The sequence below is a fragment of the Pseudopipra pipra genome, chromosome 5 (assembly GCF_036250125.1).
Source record: "Pseudopipra pipra isolate bDixPip1 chromosome 5, bDixPip1.hap1, whole genome shotgun sequence".
Classification (NCBI taxonomy): domain Eukaryota; kingdom Metazoa; phylum Chordata; class Aves; order Passeriformes; family Pipridae; genus Pseudopipra; species Pseudopipra pipra.
In genome coordinates, this window is record NC_087553.1 from 58,550,199 (window position 1) to 58,570,471 (window position 20,273).

At 37.0% G+C, this 20,273-nt stretch overlaps 1 protein-coding gene across 16 annotated transcripts in view; it reads right to left on the bottom strand.

Annotated features, from left to right (window-relative positions):
* The window catches only part of TAFA5 (TAFA chemokine like family member 5), a 504,297-nt gene that overhangs the window by 122,352 nt on the left and 361,672 nt on the right, over positions 1–20,273 (bottom strand). For 2 of the 16 annotated variants that reach the window (XR_010430895.1, XR_010430894.1), the window contains exon 5: positions 14,097–14,318. The exons of 13 other annotated variants lie outside the window; for them this stretch is intronic. The gene's annotated coding sequence lies outside the window, so the exon portion shown is untranslated. Of the gene's footprint in view, positions 1–14,096; positions 14,319–19,974; positions 20,096–20,273 lie in introns of all 16 variants that reach the window. One more of the 16 variants, XR_010430896.1, reaches the window with a different exon arrangement.

The following is a 20,273-nucleotide window of genomic DNA, read 5'->3' on the forward strand; positions in this document are numbered from 1 at the left end:
TACCAGAGGCAGAAAGACAACAGAGTGAAGAACGAGCACCCCTTGTCTCTTATCCTGAAATGCTCTGAACATCTGCAGTGGGCTCCGTTGCTCGCTTTGGTGGATCTATAAGGGATTGCTATGAGCATCCTGTGATGCCATTCAGTTTCTGCAATGCTGAGGCACATTCCAGTATTCTCTACATGCTGTTCTTAGGGACTTGCTTCATAGCTATGCCATGCTATGCCATGGTATACCAGGATGACATCATAATGTTCTTCACCTCTCGTGAGATATGCACTGACGGCATCCAGGACATTTTCAATAACTTGCAGCAGCACTTGCTGCGCCAAACAGAAGAAATGCTCCTTTGAACAACAGAGGGTGGAGTTCCTGGGGCAACTGTGGGCAACACTGACTTGCACATAGACTCCAAGAAGGTTGACAACATCACAGGTTGGCAGACCCTAGCACAGCTGCAATGGTTTTCAGGATTTACACCTTCTGAAGACAGTTCATGAGTAGGATTTCTGATTTGTGGCTGCCATAATGGTACTTGCCTAAAAGAGGGCTTGATTTTCATGGATGCCTAAAGCACCATCAGCTTTTGAAAAAGTAAAATGGGTATTCACTGTAGCTTTTATCCTATGCCCACTCTTTTGGTGTAGAACCAGGTGGTCTAAGCTGTACCTCCTTCTCTGTGTAGCTCACTGCACTGAGAGGAATAATGTCTGAGATGATGAGCTCCTGGTAATCAAAGCTACCTTTGAGGACTGGCAGCACAGCTGTGCGGGGGCAGAAGGACTGAAAATGCTGATGACCAGAAACCCCAGCCTGGACTAGGTTTGAGGGATGAAGTGCCTCTCTCTCTCTGCTTTGCCTCCTGGCCCTCTGTCTTTTGTCTTTCGTCTTTCCTCTTCACTTTCCTTTGGCATCTAGGAAACAGAATGTCAATGCAGATCCCTTGTCATGGAATAGGGACCCAGACTTGAACACACACCTCATACACAGACCTTGTCTTCTTTTTTTCTGAGTCGCTTCACTGCAGCCATAGCAGAGGATGAGCTCAGGGCCCAAGTTCACAAGGTCACAGCAAACAACCTGCTCCTGGCTCAGCACTGCGATGGCACAGCTTCCACCAGCCTTTAAGCAGGCAGGCAAGTATCCCATAGTGACTGCTGCAAACATGGCTATTCCATTGATGCCACAGTGCATCTGAAGTTGGAAATGTGCTTCAGCAATTGAATGCCGAGTCTTGTGCATAATTGACGTGTGGCTGATTATATTTGGGTGTGTCACATATGTACTTGTATCAAAGGCTTCTGCAAAAACCACAGCCACAGCAAGAAAAGTGGTCTGCAGGGCCTCAGTGGTACCTTAAGATTTCCCTCTCTAATCAAGCTATAGATGTAAACATTTCTGTTGTTCCTATAGCTCTCATTTGAGCAAGTGGGTAGGAAAGAAGGATCAACATCTCCCAGTCTTTCTCTCTCTGTCCCAGTTTATGGAATGCAAAAGAGAAGGAAAGACATTTAATTTCATGCTTCAGGTCCAGGGTTAGAAAATGGAGGCCCTGCTATTTGCATTAGCCCTTTGAGTAAAGCAGTGCTATACTGAGAAAAGACAGCTGCCATGCGGTCTTTTGATAGATTTTCTCCAGCTGTGCAGGTCCCTGGCCAGTGTCCTTGCTTTTTTACTGCAGTCTTAATTTTTGAAATTTTATTCTCTCTATCACTATTTCAATGCACATAAAGTAAGCAGAAAGGAAGAGTTATCAAAATGTCTGTTGCATAAGCACACATACTCTGATGGACAGTTTCTTCTTTCCCTTACGTGTGAGATTGTCTATTTTAAATTTTTGGTCTATTATTTAAATTTTAAACAGTAATATATTGATGTAACCAATGGATCTCTATCAAATTATGACCTTTAGATTATTCAGTATGAGATTTAAAATTTCCTCTAGCAATTAAATAGATAAAGTGTTTTCCACAGGAACTTCTTCACTTTTCCTCGATGTCATGACATAGTGTAAGAGAAAAATCTTTGTGCAACAATTTCTATCAAAGTGTCATAATTAGTGCTACAACTCTCTTAACAATCTTTATTCTCCATAATGAGCCTGTGCCTTCTAAGGCTTTTCTTGGCTTGCTTACACCCTTCATTCTCCATTGCTCTTTCTAACTTGGTCAGACTATTTTTCTAATTGGAAAAATGCAAGCTGTCTGATGCATACTCCATTAATTATAAGTTTTAGTTCACAGTTTACAAAAAGTCTTGGCAAACTGTTAATAAATAAAAAAGTATCAACTGTAAAAAAACAGATTTCTGGTGAAGTTTTTTTTGATTAGTCTGTGATGTTTTGGAATTTTGCACATTGGAATAACTCTTAAGAAAACATTAACCATTTTGGCTGGACTATAATTTTTCTGGAAAGGTCATATACACTTAAAGTAAAAAAAATCGCAAAATCCTCAAATTGCACACAGAAGGTGTAAAAACACAATGTGAAAACAACATTGTGGAAGAAATAAACTGGAGATGAATATGCAAAATAATGCAAATTTTAATAGCACCAGCTCTCTGTAATACAAACTGTGAGGTCCTATTATCAAAGTGAGCAAAGATAAAAAGAACACTAATCTTGTAAACAGAGAAAAAGTAGGAGATAATGTAAACAGAGTACTAAGAAAAGAACATAGCCTTTTCTTTTGGAAGCTCAGGTCACGATTTCTCTAGGAATATTGGTAGACAATACGGTGGTTGTGTCTAGTCATATGGAAATTTGATTAGTGTAATGACCATTTATGATTTCTGCCTTGCCAGCTTGACAGTGTCAGCTGTTAAGCATACAAGTCCCTATATAGCGCACTGAGATTTTGACCACACAGCTTTGTTGTTGCTGTTCTTACACTGCTCAGTGGCAATCTCCTGAGATGTGGCTCTGCAGCATTTTGTACCGTAACGTTCAGGCTGACACTTCTTGTATGGCGCCTCATTCACTGCTCCTGCAGACAGTACACCTCAGCGTCCTCCATGGGCAGAGTCTTTCATGGTGCTGTTTCCCTGTATCAGCCTGTCATGGTTTAAGCCCAGCTGGAAATTAAGCACCACACAGACATCTCTCACCATCCTCTCTCCCTTGCCATTTTACCAATTGCTTCTCATTATGCTTCTCTGACAGCTAGTAGGATGCTAGGGATACCAGTCATTGTCACCTAAGCCACCACCAGACCTTATTCTCAATTCATAGGATATCAGATGAAATTGGAGAAAAGTTTTATATTTCTCTGAATGCAAGAACTATAACTTTGCTCCGTCCTTAAAAGGTCCTTGCAGATTTGGGGAAGTCTGTAAGTCCTTCATTTCCCATAGGAATCCACACAATACCAAGATACATTCTGGCATGTAAGAATAATTTTCAACTTTTATAGAATTGGATTTATTAGATATGCAGAGGAAGAAAGGTACTTGGCATACATTATCTGTAGTATTTTTTCACATAGAGGTCTCCTGGATTCTAACGTATAAGTACAATCTTGCAAGTAACAGGCCTATTAGACTGAACAGAAAATGTTTAGGTCTGGGAGTCAGGTTCAATATAGTCTTTGAGCTCTGGGTCAGAGAGCTTGCTTTAAGTACCATCTGTATGTCAGCTATCTCCAGACACAGCATAGGACATTTTTCCTTTTTCTCCAAGGATTGAATGACCTTCTGCCTAACAGTCATTCAACTGATTCTTTCAATGTTTTAAAGTTAAATGCAAAACATTTCTCAGACTTATCTCCCACTTGATACTATACACATGGCTACATCTGTTATTTTTTCCTAGTGTTGCCCCCTGGTACTTGAAGGGCAGATGATAAATCTGGGCTAGATTGTATCTGGCTTTGTATGGGCTTGCAGTGAACCAGACAAAAGGGTACAAGGAGCTACTCGTGCTTCCTTGAGCATCCAGGCAAGGGGCAGACACAAGAGACACTCTCATCCCTGATTTAGCAGAACTCTAAATGTGCACAATTTGTGTATTTAGTATTTATAGAAACACTAAGTGCCAAAAAAGGATCTAAGGCCATGGTCATCTGATTGGGTCAGCAGTGGAGTTATGTGATATCTTTTTTTTTTTTTATGAACTTCACTCAGAAATAAAATCCAGAAGCGACCAAAAATACTAGATATGTAATTTGGATTTCTTGACTAGATTTACTTCACACTTCAAAATCAAAGCCAAATCCCAAAGTAAAACATTTCCCTGCCCTCTAAAATAAAACTGACACAATGGTAATAAAATTAATAATTCCGGATCAGTTGTTTCTTTGTCTTGATTTTTTTCCAGTTTGAATAGCAAATTAAAAAAAAAACAAAAAACAAAAAAACAACAACCAACCAACCAACCAATCAAAAAAAAAAAAAATCCACAAAAGAAAAAACCAAAAACAACTCACAAAGCAAGCAAACAACTTTTTGCCACAGTATAGCCAATGAGAAAGGCCAATGCTTAAGGAACACAAATCGTACTCTTTAAAAAGAACAATGGAATACAGTATTATAAGGGTCCACCACACCCCTGAATATATCAATTTCATCTCTATCATACATCAACAGCACCAATCACACTACATACTGTCTTAGCTTACTTCTCCTATGAAGACGCTAATTCAAAGCCTACTTCCATTGACAGAAACCTTTTAATTTTAAGATCAAAGTTGTCCATGGCTATTATTATCACCTAATTGATACTGTACCAGTATTGTCCTCAAAACAATTAATTGCCTTTCGTGTTTATTTTCCTGCCTATATCCAATGTGCAATCATATACCCTCAGAGGCTTGTTCTCTAGACAGGGTCACAAAGCCTCTTTTTTTTTCCCCCCAAAAAACAAGAAAAGAAAAGAATCAGCTTATTTTACAAAAATATTTTATTCTGAATATTATAGTAACCCTTTTGTTTACATGTTCCACTTTGAAATAACCTTGAATGGTGAGTATGACTAACCATAGAATTCTAGATGAAATTTCATTTATATCTTGTGCAATGGCATTAATGCTTCTTTTTAAGCCCAGGATGTGCTGCTTCTGGTGCTTCCAGGTGCAAGTAACATTTACCTTAGCAACTCATATTTGTTGGAGGGCCTGATACAGAAGTGATGGAGTTAATAACAAAAAAAAGCTTAAGAACAGAGTATACTCCTGAGGAGTTAGAGGAAACTATTATATAAGACTATTAACTTTGGGTTAAAGGAAAAAAAAAAACCAAAACAAATAAAAGACAAGTGTTGTTGCTAAGACTTTGGGTCAGATAAGCTAGATTAAAATAATATTTGTTTCAGCCTTGGGAAAAGAAAACCAGCAAATTGGGAAATAAGAGTTATTACAGTTAGAAATAGATAAATATAAAGAAGATTAGCTAAGAAGTTTAAACCAAATAATCAAGGATGGAAACACTTCTGCATTGTATTTATGAGGTTATAATTGAAGGCAGGAGTTAGACATCTCTAAGTTCTTTTCTTAGTGTCTTCCAATATGCTGTTGGATTGATTAGCCAGCAGTGTTTCTAATAAGGATATAATGTCTGCTATCCAGTTTAACTTCACCTCTCAAATAGAACATTTGAAAACAATAAAGCTTTCTGTCTGGGCACTGAAACTTAGAGACATATTACCATTACTGTTCAACATTACTCGTACTGAAATCAAAACCAAATTAATTTAATTTGAGGGCAACAGCTGTACTACTTTCAATGTCCTTAGCAATGTTTTTTTTTTTCCCTTTTCCTTATTTAATTTTGTAATTGAATGGTCAATAAGCACACTGTCAAACCTAGTGCCCCATAAAAGTTTCATTTCAGTTTGACTCCTGGAAATTCTCATTTTATTCTACAAGATGTAAAGTTTTACACCCTTTGCAGTTTCCCTGTTTAATCCCAATGTTTCATTTGTACTGGTTATTCATCCAGTTTTGAGCTTTTCTGCAATGTCTTCTAGCTCTCTACTTGGGATATATGTTCAAGAACATTTTTGGATATGCAAGACAAAGGACTCCAAGGGCTCTTTCATATTCAAGTCAAATATTAATCTGAGCTCTGCTGCCTATATGACTAATTATTCTTGCCTACTAAGAACTGATACCCTTCATTACAGGTCTCTATTTACTCTTCCATTTAAATGAAACTTAATTACCTTATGATCACGCAATCCAAGTCTATTTTCTACAAATGACATTTTTTATAATGTCCTTACTACTTAAAAAAGCCAATTTTATAGGCCAATCAGCTTTGTTGCTTCATTGGTGGAAGCAACAGAAATCCTGTATTCTGAGGGAACTCCTTTTTTATGAGTAGCTTGTGGTCAGAAGTCTACCCAGGAAAAAAAAATTTGCTCCAAGTGATTTTCCCTGGGTACACATTGACAAGATTTTGCACCTCAAGATTATGGTGGCACAAAACTCTTTCAGGAGAGGTAAGCTTCTTTGAGGCATTCACTTCACAGCCAAGGTTCTTGAATGCTCCAGGGCCCTGGAGCATCCTGGGATGCTCATAGAAGTATCAGTGGGTCTCTACTTATGCTATTCTCTCACAACCAGGTGCATTTTCACTTCTATTAAACTTTGCTTCTTTATTTTTTCACACTGCAAAGCAAGAATGTTTTTCCAAAGTACTAAGGGTTACCCCATTGTTGTTTGTTTGTTTGTTTGTTTCTTTGTTTAATTTTACTTTTTCTCTCTCAGATAATGAAAATCCATACGGAATAAACTATAAAATATAAGCCTGAGTTTTAAATAATAAAGACTATGGACATAACCAACAAAAAAGCTGATAATGCATTTCCAGCTTTTTACTAGCCATACTGCAACAAATTAATTTCAAAGCTGTTTCCACTTCCCTCACATGCAAGATGAAGCTGGGTACTGAATCTGTAAAATGTAGAGGGAGTGGCAGTAATACATTTGTCTTACTTATTTTCATACTAGGCTTACACAAAGGAGGTCCTCTAGAACTAATTTAACAAATGCTATGCTCTTTTGCGTTGCTCTGTAACCTAAAAGGGTAATTTCTGGGATGCTTTTTCTCTGAGGGTCTTTGGAGTTTCAGCTACATAATTTTCATTTTCAAACCATGACATTCTTTTCAAAACATTCAGTCAGACTCAGGGAAGATCCCATTGGGCTGTGTGGTTTCACATTTTGGTACTGAATGAAGGACTCCATGCATTTCGTCAGTATGAGTGCACACCAGCAGCTTTTGGGACAACTTTGGGAGATCATAACACAACCTTTGTAGGAGATACTAGCAGAACACTAGTAATGTTAAGACGTGTTCAAAATAGATTAGGACCACATATCCAAAGACTACCTTTTTCATCGATAGTACTACTGCTTTTGCTCTCATGGGTACCTTCATCTCGACTGAAAGAAAAAGCATTTAAGCACATACTTAGTTTTCTGTCGATATGCATGTACCAGTCTGAAAGGCAGGACAGTGAATCACATTTCCCAGCATTAATTAGAGGTGACTGTATTTTGGGGGCACTGGTTCACTATTACTTCATTTCTATTCACCTCTGATGTGAGGTCCTGGTTTAGATTTCTGTAATTCCAGTGTAGGACTCAGCCTTTCTAATGAGACTGCGGCATTAGTGAAACCACTTACAAGCAGATTTTTATCTTCCTGTAAATTAACAATTCTGCAAGAATGTAAAATGATTCTGCTAAACACATTGAGCTGGCCATGTCTGAAAATTAACTTTCTAGTCATTGCTCCAGCCCACGTGGCACTTGACAAGTGCTACAACACTGAGAAAAAACCATGTTAATTATCACATGACTATTATTTATATCTCTATTTCTTGAAACACCATTCAGTCATTAAAGATAGTAAAAAATGGCACTATCCAGAATGAATATGAAATGAATATTCATAACGCAGCTAATTGTCACTGACATCTCAAATTTCATTATAATTTCTGTTTTGCTTAGCACTTTCTCACACTTGCAATAAGCCCATCACTATGCTATTCAATTACTGACTATAACAGAAGTCCAGACGAAATTATATATTCACAGTAGGACTCTACATTTCAAAATCAGCTATATAGTTAGGATGTTTGGAGAAATGCTTTTTAGATAAGTATAGATGTATTTATGTAGCATACCACATCTTAACTTGCTTAACAGGACCTCCCACTTTTTTTTAATAGGCATTGCATGTTTTAATTCACAGCAAATATAATAATTCAAGAGTTGCTAAACTTATCACTGGAACTAAAATAAACTTTTCCCTTCTACTGGGAGATTATAATAGGCTTTATTTATTTACTCAGTGCATTTCATCACTCCTTTGAATGTGCAAGTAGGAAAATGCAACTAAACAAAAAGGCTTACAAGTGAGCTATTTTAATGTTTATCGAGACCATTATTTTTCTTGCAGGCTTGTTAAGCTCTTAAATATGTATTTGTATCACACTAATGTAGCCTGTGCTTTTTGTGTAATATCACCTACTTCACATACACATAGACAATAAGGGAGCTTAATTTAAAAATTACTATGGTTATAATGCTGGGTCTACAAAGCCAAAGGGAGATTATTTTAGCATTAAAAATTGACTTGGGGAAAATTAACACAGTGAACAAGCATATTAAATACTAACTGCTTCAAACCATACTGATTCTTGCTGCTGCTAAAGAAAGGGCTATCTAATTTAAAATACTTTGCAGATTTTAAGGAGTATTTCTCTTTGAAATACTTACCTTTGTGAACACTGTTATTTGAAGTGCTTTAAGAAAGGAGCTGTCCACTGTCAGCTGTTTAAAGCCGACATTTTTGAACAGGACACTGTGATGAGGAAGTCTATCACAGGTGGGACACAGTCATTTGGGGAGGAGAATTTTTGATGGTTTGATCCTAATGAATTTACAAGAGTTCCTGGGACCGTGGGTCAATATATCCTCCTTTCTATAAATGGGAAGAAGTCGACTCCTAACTAGAGGGCAGTCAAGCCACACCGAGCTGCAGACCCAGCTGCAGAATGCCCACTGACTTCTGCCTGCGATAAATGTCAGCCTCTGAAGCAGTTATTTACAAGCTCTGTCTGTGGTAGCCCTGAGATTCCCAAGGCATGGTTAGCTGCAGCATTATGCACAAGCTCCTTTCAATTAGAGCGACCAAGGCAACAGGGACTGAAGCTGACAGGTCACAACCCCATTACACTTTATGGTGACTGACATTTTCTTTAATGGATACTTTTAAAAAATTTAAACCATTTTAAGAAACATTTTCCTAAGAAAATGTTTGTGTATCTATAAAAAATAGCTGCTCTCAGCTTCTCTTGGGTCTGCTATCATTCTTTCTTTTACTTTTCTGCTGCAGAAGATTCACAGATGTATATAAGCAGGAATGACAAAAAAAGCTATATATGACAAAGTTTTAGACAATTGTACATTGCCATTCTCTAAAAAGGGTAACAGCCAATATGGGAAGAATTCTTTAAAGGGAAAAATCAGTGCAGACACTCAGTTTAAAACTGATGCTCTCTGTATGGTTCCTACAGAAGCCATCCATGATTATTCCAACTTTGATAAATAGTGAGTAGAAAAAAACCTCCAACAAACAACTGTATGAGAAGCACATCATACAGAGACTCTTGCTTGAAAAAGAACTGTCTGGTGACACTCACAGGCTGAGTTAGCTTCCTTCTCCAAAGAGGGACTAACAGCTAATGACAGTCTGCCAAAGAAGTTCTGCTAGAGGTCATATTTGATACTTGTGACATTTAAAACAGGAATGCAGAAAAAAAGTGTTAATTCTGGGAAAAGAGTCAGTGAACACAAACTGCAGAACAATTAATTTGTTAATCTTCATCTCTACCTACAATCACCGGTATTTTCTTTACCCAGCTAGCTGTCTGGTGCATCCTTATGCTGTTTAAACATGTTAAATATAAAGAAATATTTTAAGTGAATTGAAGAATACATTGGGAAGTATGTGCTTAAATGACATTTTACACAAGATTTTAAATACGTGTTTCCTTTAACTCAGCCCTTCATCATCAGTTAATCAGCTGGGACAGACCAGCTACACTGTAGGAGTGCAGAAGTGTGTGAAACAGGGCATAAGATTCAATTCATGGCTAAAGTACTCCCAAAGATGCTGGAGTCACTGTTAATGGCCTGGATTCAAAGGCAAAAAAACCAGACAAGATACCTTGAAAATTCAACTGAACCATGGAAATTAGAAAATGTTCTCCAGAGAGAACAATCAGGTTCTGTAGCACCACACATTCATTGAATTTTTCCCTGATCTTTGTGATTTGGAGATACCTTCTCACATGTGATCTAGTAGCAAACTGGTGTTTTCTTCTTTAGTTGGTAGTCAGTCCAGGAGGAATGAGGAGATATGTTTTAGAGCTTTTAAAGAAACACATGAATTTTAAAGAGAATCCCTAAATTTCCCTTTGGTGTGGTTGATACTGCTTTTCTGATTATAGCAAACATTGAGTTAAGCTGCTATAAAGTTCTTTATGGCTCCAAACTGACAGTACTGAACTCACTATGGGAAAAAGAAAATGTTTGTCAGAAAAGAAATGGACAAATAAATAAATATACTGGTAGAAATCAGAGAAAAATAATTTGCAATAGTGTTATTGGAATTGCTGAAAAAAAGCATGTCTTTAATCTACTAGAGAAATTCATTCAATGTGAAGACATATTTTGAAAAGAACAAAAGGGGAACAATGCGAGAGCAATTACATACCAGTTCATGACAGATTATACTATGAAACTGGCACAGTAATCATGTTTGACCTCACCTACAGAGTAGCTTTTGAACAAAATAAGCAACCAAGAGAACAAAACATAGCACCTGTAATAATAACACAATGTAGAAAAATACTATTTAATTGCAAATTGTGATCATGGAAAATAAGACAACAAAAAGTAAACCAGGTGATAAACCCTTTTCTTCTGAATGCCCCTTGTTCTACTCAATACCTACTGGGTATTTTAGTTCAAAAATCAAAATATCACCTCAGCTGCAGATGAGATTCCTCTCATTCAGCTGTAGACATTGAGGTGAATGAGATTCACCTCACAGACTGATGCACCAAATTTAGGTACCTACATGTGAATTCGATATCCAAGACCCCATTCTAGTCAGTGAAAACCTGCAGTGACTGAAAACTCAGCTGGCTAAACAGAGAGACTTGTTGCATTTCCATTTAAAATGCCTTCCCACTTAAAATGCCATCTTAGAGTATCTGACAAAACCTCATGGGACTGACGGATATCACAGAGGACTTCAGGGACACTTTTCTGAAGAAGAGGCTGGAGAGTAGGCAGGAATACCTGAGACATCTCTCATGTATTAGACATCTGTGTATGGACAACTGAGGCAAAATCATTTGATCAATGGATCCAAAGAGCCATGTAACCCTCTCCAAAGTGGTCATCTCCAGCAGATCAGCTGAACTGGTGCCTACATGCCCTTGCAGGTGACCAGGATAAAATCAGCGTTATGAATTAAATGATGTGCATCTACTTTTTCCTATGCATACATATTAAGTGGTTGGTTAAAGGTTCTTCTGCAGTGCACATGTTCTACAAATGAGTTAAGCCTTGGATTCATTATTAACCAAGTGAACTTCCAGAGCACTTACTTTTACAATCTAGCAGGTAAATCACTGGAAAGAAAGAGGATTATTGTCTTGTCTTTTGAAGCCACTTCATTTGAAATACTGTGTTCAAATAAAGGAACTACATTCTTAGAAACAGATTGGCAAACTGGAAGGAGTTCTCCAGAGAACAAACAAAAATAGGAATAAATACTTTGATTTTTACTTATTAAATCACTTGCATATTCCAAAGGACTCAGTGCTCTAACAACACGGACAAGTGACAAAAAGGAAGAATAGTATCAGCTTGCAATAGTACAGATCCTTAGAAAAGAAGGGGATTATAGTATGCAGTACTCTGGGATGTAATTAGAAGTCAGCGTATGAAGACAAAGATAAGAAATATAAAGAGAAACTTCCCAGTCAGTGACACTTTTCTGGTTATTCAGTAACCTCTGAAATGTAGAAATCCCACTTCACTGGATACTGAAATCTAAGCTTGATTTAGTAATAGAAAATGTACTTTAGAAGAGTGTCCTATAATCAACAGGGAGACGGATGGAATAATCTGAAAAGCTCATCTATTAGCAACACCTATGAATTTTTCCACACATTATTAGTTGACAGATATTTTGTCAGAAAAGCAACCATCCTGATAAAGAAACAAGATTTGTCAAGAGAATACCAAATAACTTTTACTCAGCACTTATACTTGTAGGCCCTTAGCAGCATTGCCTTAAATCATATCTCTCCACCAATATTTCTGTTTAGCAGATGCTCATTGGCTAGTACTTATTTTGGACTGGCTTTAAGTAAAAGATTAAAGGCATTGAGTATTGATAACTAAATTAAAAGGGCTGGCTGCCAATAGCTATAACAGTAAGTAAAGAATAAAGAGCATTGCCTGCTCTGTGTCCTCTTGACCACACAGAACAATCATTAAGAATTAAGTGCTGTGATTCAGTGCCCCTCCTCCGTTTTCCCCAGGAGGCAATGCCTCACACACCACCAAGTATGCAGCACTCTGGGAACAAAGCCAAAAGTAGCTACTCGTTCTCTGAATGAGAACAGCTCAAAAATGGGTCTTACCCAAGACAGAGGGATGGGGGAAGGGAATGACAATGTTTCCTGCTACTGTTTATAATGCAAGTTTTTTTAACTGGAATGAAATTTGTATAGACCCATCTTTTACTGTCTTTCTTAAATGAAGCTCAGGATTTTAGCTGAGTGGCTACATTAAAAACATGTAATATAATGATGCTTTTTCATTAGAGCAATTGATAATGTGTAAAGTTTTGAAGGGAATGCCATTCCCCATTCCATCTCTCTCCTTCTCTTTTCCCCACCACTGTTGCTAGATGTGTTTTTTTTTTAATTAGTTCTCTCTGTTTGCTGTGTAGTAACAGAGCAAAAAATTGGGATGATACCTGAATCCTCCAAAAATCCTCCAGTGGCTCCTGTTTATTTGTTTTTAGATATCTACATTGACGACTACAAGGTAGAATAGGCTAAACACAAGTGATATTTAATTCATTGGGATTATACTGATGATTCATTTAATCAGGTATGTTCAGCATAAAGAAAACATTAAATACTCTCCAGGCTGTGTCTGACCACACATAGGTGGGTAGATGACAGAAAAATCTACTCCTGCAGGTGAGAGCCACAGGAATACTGGGGAGGGCAGCCGAGGTTAGCAGAATTGAGCTGGGCAGCAATAAACAAGCTCTGAACCATTTCAAACTGTGGCTGAGCTCCTCCTCCAGCATCCCCTCTCCAGAGGTCTGGCACCCTCTGAAAAGGCTTCAGTATGTGACAGATGAATCAGAGAGTATTCCTTGAGGGAATTCCACTGTTGCACAGCTCCTCTTTGTCTCTTGTTCCCTCTAGCGTAACATAGTGCATGCAGTTATCACGTTCATATATTCAGACCCTGGATTTGCACACAAATACAGATGTTTGCATCTGCATAATGAACACACCTCTGTTTTTTAGGGTGTGCTCACTATGATTCTAGCCTTTAATGTCTGATTAAATTAGGAGGATGTGCATTGTGACTTTATATAAACTTCATGGGACAATTCTCATATCAACAGTCTGTGAATTTAACTAATAAATACCAATGTCTTTCAGTTATTCCAATATTTTATTTTTATTCTTTTTAAATACTCTACATACTGCAATAGGGCATGCCTTAGATATCTCTTAGCATGAAAAAAAGTATTACAGTTTTTTTTCTTGACTGAATAGTTTTCTTGGTACTTGACTTTTAAATACCATGGGACAAACAGGACACTGAGCTTGCACTGCAGTCACTGGAGGGAAAATAAACCACCTCCAGAGAGCAATCTATCTTATTTTCCGATAAGCATCTGAGACAGGTCAGCGCACTGCTAAGTGCTCATTTCTCCGTGTAAATTACAGGTAGAGGCTAGGGTGGATATCTGAGGCTTGTACATCCACATTTTTGATATCAGCACAAACCCAAATGACCAATGAAAGTTAAAAAATTTACCTCTGTGCTTGTCCTCCTCCCTTTTTTCATAGACTTCATCACAAAATCTCAGAATCTTGGTATCACATAATGGTTGAGATTGGTGTAGACATCTGGAAATCCTTTAATTCAACACGTCTGCTCAGAACAGTCAGCTAAAGCGGGTTGCCCAGAGCAGTGTTCAGCTGGGTTGTGAATATCTCAAAGGATGGAGACTCCACAATCCCATTGTGTTTGACCACTCTTAAAGTAAAAAAAAAAATAATTTTTTATGTATAACTGAAATTTCCTGTATTTACATTTATGTCAATTGTCTCTCCTCCTTTCACTGGGCACCACTGAGAAGAGTCAGTTTCGCTCTTTTATATAATCTTTCCATCAAGTACTTACAGAAATGGATAAGATCCACCTGAGCTTTCTCATCTCCAGGCTAAAGTACTCTAAACTTGCTCAGCCTCTTCTCATATGACAGAAGTTCCAAGCTCATAACATAATCTATGTTATGTTATGGGCTAACATTGATTATGTGGTCCAGCAAAGGACCACATGTAATCTATGTGGTCCTTTGCTGGACTTGCCCTAGGAAGTCCACGTCTCTCCCATGCTGGCGACATCAGCACTGGTAATAGCACTCTTGATGTATCTTTCCAGTTCTTAGCAGAAAGGAAGTCAGCTCCTTCTGACCTGCTGGCAACACACTGTCTAATGCAGCCCAGGAGGCTGTTAGTCTTTGCTGCAAGAGAGCTCAGTTGGCTGTGGCACAACTTGCTGTCCATTAGGACTCTCAGGCATTATTCTGCAAAGCTGTTTTCCAGCCAGTCAGTCCACAGTCTTGGACTGTGGGACTATTTTTCTTTGGCTGGAAAACTCTGTATTTTCCTTTGTTAAACTTCACAAGATTAATACTCCCACTCATTATAGCCATCAAGAAGTCAGTTAATCCAGTCCTTTAAGTCATCCCTACAATCAACTGGGATAGCAAAACTGCTTCAAAGGGAAATTCACCCCTCTATTGCACCAAGTAATGTCTCCCAGAAGGGGACACATCTCTCTCCACATGTTTGGCTAGTCACAGTCTGGAGAGTTTTTGACACTTTCTTTATGCAAAATATGTTTGCTTGCTTCAAAAAAATTCAGTCTTAATGTGTTCTGTTTTCTCATCTCAAGAAGATGTGGATACTAAATTCTATTAAATATGGATCTGATGGTGCTCAGCTCTTCTTTGTCTCTGGTGTCCAAAATGCAAATGCTCCTCCAATAGCAACTTCTAAGGCATGTTTTTTTATTTGCTGTCTTATTTTAGACTTAGCTTATCCACTGTCTTAAAAACTTTTACTGTTAGTTGCAACAATTTAAAGATATTCCTGTAATATATTATAAATACTATGAGATGAATATTCATTATTCTTACATCCAGTCAAACTCACTACCTTTAATATGCCTTGATTTTTTCACGCACACACCACATATGTTAGGCTTGATTTTAAAGTTTACTTGATACTTTTTCCATGATTGTTTCATAAGTTTTAAGAGTTCATGTCACGGCAGCTTGCAGCAAAGACAGAAAAGAAGTCAGTAAATTTAGATTTCTTTTCTAGAGCAAATGCAGGAAAAATAGAGTTTTTATAATTTGCACAAGTCATTGAATAATGTTTGTATTGCCACTGGCAGTTTAAAGTCCAATGACAGATCATACATTAAAATCATAACATGAAACTCACTTATAATTTAAAGTATGGATTATGTTACAAAACTGTATGAATTCTGGGATCTTTTAAAAAATTGAAGAATAAAGATAGAACTATGCTAGTTAAAGGAGTCACAGGGCTAAGTGGAAGTTTATATGCAAAAGGAATAAAAGAAGAAATAACTAGTCTCACACCCCATAGGTCCTGTAAATACTTATGTCTAAAGTAAGAAGTCCTGCTACTCATGAAAAGAACTGTTTCAAGCTACAATTTTATGACAGAATCCTATTACATTAGACTCCTTCTGGAGCTCTTGTTCCCAAAAATATTGTCTTTAAAGTAATTGTTACACGAATTGCTCCATTAGGCCACATTCCGAAATTCTCATTCATTTTTCCATGTACTCAGAGAGTAGCCTTCAATAACCCTTTCAAAAAATGACAGAGTTCCCCCTCTGGCATGCCCTCTCCAGAGCTGTGACTCCCTTTGAAGAGAGGTCAGCTTGTGCAATATAGACCACAGAATGCCAAAAGCAGACTGTTGAGATAGACCCATCATTTGAAGTCATGCATGCTTTTCTCCACCTTTTTGTCACCTTCTCTTCTTAATTTTTTAAGGCTGCTAGGAACTAAACTGGCCTCTGGCATAAGTAAGGCATTCTTAGCAATCACTTTCCTGGGCTTAATTATTGCAGTGATGCAGAAGAGCTGAGCATTTGGTTTTGTATTTTTACTGTCCTTGGTAGAATGTTATTGAAGGACAAAGCAGACAATGCAATATATGTCAAAACATATTACAAAATTTGTATGAAGCCTTAAATCTTTTTTTTTTTTTTTTTTGGAAGCAACTTGAAAAAGAACTTTACACTTAAAAATGTAAATCTCTGAGAAAAAAAACCAAAACCCACCAAATCCTAACTAGAAGAAAAAGACAGTGTTTGAGGATCTTACTGAATATTCCTGCTAAACCATAACTTGCATTCTCATATTAAAACAAACAAACAAACAAACAACAAAAAAATCACCCTCTCAAAACCAAAACAACACCCAAAATACAAAAAAACCCAAAAGGAAACACAAAAATGCTTGGTTTATATTCCAAGTTAAAAAGTTTAGGCACATAGCACCTGGGTTATACAGGTAATTCTAATAGCTTCTCAACTTCCTCCTTAACTTCAAGACACTGCAAGTTTTTTTTGAAAGTTGCCATTAACATTTTCACTAAATGACTTTCTCCTGCGATACATTCTTGCTTCCTTCATAGGTGTGAACTCTATGCTATTTCCCTTACAAGTCTGTCATCAAGCAATCCAAGTAAGCACTTGCCTATCATTGTTTCCACCTGAACAGACTGATCACTTTACTGCATATTTACAGTATTTGTTTCCTTTTTATTTGTTTCAATCATAGGAATGTAATTTGGTGTCACAGAGAAAGACTGTTGACATCTATGATTGCTATGGTCCTTTGATGAGAGAATATGGGACAGTACATTATCTTACTTGGACCAAACTGGATTGGTAGGATTAATCTAGAGTCAGATTAGAGATTACACTCCTGTTGATAATCAGCAAATATAGTGTGGCATGACAGCACTCTGAGGCTGCCCAGCTCGCACCCACATGCACAGCAGTTGCAATGCCGTGTGCAGTAGATGCTGCTGTTACTTCAAAATAACAACTCTTTTTCCAACAACTCTCTTTGTTTGAACTAGATACCGAAGCATCAATAACAAAACACCTTTGACTTATATCTGGAAACCTACAGCTTTGTATAAAGGCTGTGTTTCCCCCTGATTAATGCAGCTTTTCTTCAGCACTCTATCTCTGAACCATTTGTCTGCTGTGAGCTTTCCTTCTCTAAATCAAAGCTGCCACTGAAAAACAAAAAGATTGTAAGAATGTGAGCAAGAAGTTTTGACTAACTTTTATTTCCAGCCTTCTAATTGGTGTCTGCCATAGTCATGTATATACATTTACATTTTTCTAATGTAGGTTTCCATCAGATGGCCTCTTAACAAGCAATGATTTAAAGGGATAACTCGAATGTAAAATTCACGCTTCTGTATGAGCTGTTTTTAACTAATGTTCTTGAAAAGAACATTTGAAAGTATCATCTCAGAGAGAGGAAAAAAAAATTGTTCTGGAACTTCAGTCTTTATTTTCTGCATCCAACAACCTTCTTCTGCATCATTATTCTGTTCTCCCATTTGTGATTTGGTTTATTTAAGTCCATAAGAAATGACAATATAATAATACATATGAAAGCCTAAGTTAATGAATAGTATTCTATTCTTGGCACTACTACTGTTAAGCCTTCACCAAATTTCCCTTTGTTACACTACCAGAAAATCAGAAATTCTGCTTTGCCACAAGCACAGTTAATCATTAGCGAGGGCCAAAGAATCACGTCCTGTTTTAATCATAATGTCAAGAAAATGTTTCAATTTATTTGAAAACCTGTCATAAGTGAGAAATTGCAGGGGGGGTTGTTTTTTGTTAAAGGTATTGACATTTTATCTTTGATTCTTCACAAAGTAGGATCAGTTATTTCATCTTTGTGCTTATCAGCATTAAAATAGTTAAAGACAGTGAAATGCAGTTAAACTTTCTAAGACCTGGATATTGATCTAGTAAAAAAAAATCTTTCCAGATTTATTTTTATTAGATTTCTCACTAAGAAATAAATAAAAAAAAAGTGCAGGAACTGCTCAACAGTCATGCCATTCTTCTTTACTAAGGCTGTCACTTCTGGGGACATATTCTCCACCATCAAGGCATGTCATGTAGAGATGTCAGATTCATCTCATGCACTGTTTTACCTATACAGACTCTGTGAATTGTAGACTAAATATACCTGTGCTGCACTGCATATATACTCCTTTTTTTATCTAAGATATTTGGGAAGGACTATGTGTGCCTTCTATATGGTGTATTCTGTTATATTTTTACTAAACTTAGATTTCACATAACCTATACTGTATTTCTATCCTCAGATAGTCACATTCAAAAACTTGTAGAAAACTATTAATTTACCCAGATACACTGGATATTTTAAGGATGAGAGAAATAACTCCCTGCTAGGGTCTGCTTCTCTCCATAGAACCTAAATGGGATTCTCGATATCTACACTTCAGTGAGTCCCATTCCCTGTCTGTCTTTTTCATCCACAACTTCCCTCATGTGCAATAAAACTGTGCCTTTATCACTCTGCAGGGGTCTAGTCAACAACTGAAAACTAAAACTGTTTATCATATTTAATTAGGCAATTTAACCATGCTGATTTCAGGATTGCACTTCTTCCTGATTCACATTTGAAAACAAAACCCAGAATGTTTAAAAAGAAACCGTCACATTGAACTGTATCTCAAGGAGCTCTCCAAATCATAGTAGCACTCTTTCCTGATATATCAGCTCTTGAGGAGATTTCTCCATCACTCTAGTAAGCTACAGACCAAGTAGATAAATTGTGGTGTTGAAGTTCAGAAAAGTGTGGAATTTGAATTATACCATAAGACAACAGCACTGAAAATTTAAAATAGTATCTACTTTTGTTGCCTTTCCCACAATGACTGTCTTTGGTCCTGATTAAGGTTCAATGTAAAGAGATTTTTTTAAAGAATTAGTAGTGAGTATAATTTCAATAAATGTGAAACATCTTACATATGAGGTTTGTTCAGGTTGCAGTTTACAGAGTTGAATGAAGATCAAAGTCAGTGAGTAGCCTTACATTGTGTATGGATAACTGCGTGGGTCATTCATCTTACCAGAAAACAAAAAGCCTGAAATTCTATGACTGAATGCACATATAATAATGTTCTCAAAAATTATTTTCGAAATGAAAAGTACTGAAAATGTATGGCACCTTCTAACCTCTCCAGTCTGTTCTATTCAAGAAGAAGAATCAATGAAAAAGCAAAAATTCAGTGGAGCCAGGATAGATTTTGTAGAAGCAATTTACATCAGTCTGTATTTGGGGGGAGATATTCCTCGGCAAATACTGATAAAGCAAACTTAGATATAATTCTAGGCATTTTAAAATAAGAAATACAGTTGATTATCTAACTCTTTTTCATGAGTTAGATCATCAAATTCTTTTTCATGAGTCAATCTATGAAGTTATGAAGAGTTATTAATGGTATATAGATAGATTAACAAAATTAATACACATTTTTAGAAGAAATGTAGGTAGTTCAATTTTATTTTTTTTTACCTTGCTTATGAAAACCATAATTGGTACTTTTGGAAAGTCATCAGTAAATTCAGTCAGCAAATGATTTTCTTTTGTTTAGGAGCTGTATGATTCACTGATTCTTAACAAGTGAAGAAAATACCTGTAGGCAAACAACAATACTAAGCTTGCAGTGCACAGAAGTGAGCTAAAAAAACAGATGCCAGCCCTCTGCTCTTCCTGTATAATTTGTACATGGTAACGAAAGTAAAGTGATTCCTTAAGCATATTTTCTAGCTTATTATTCACCACTATCTTATTTCATGTGGCACTTCAAAATG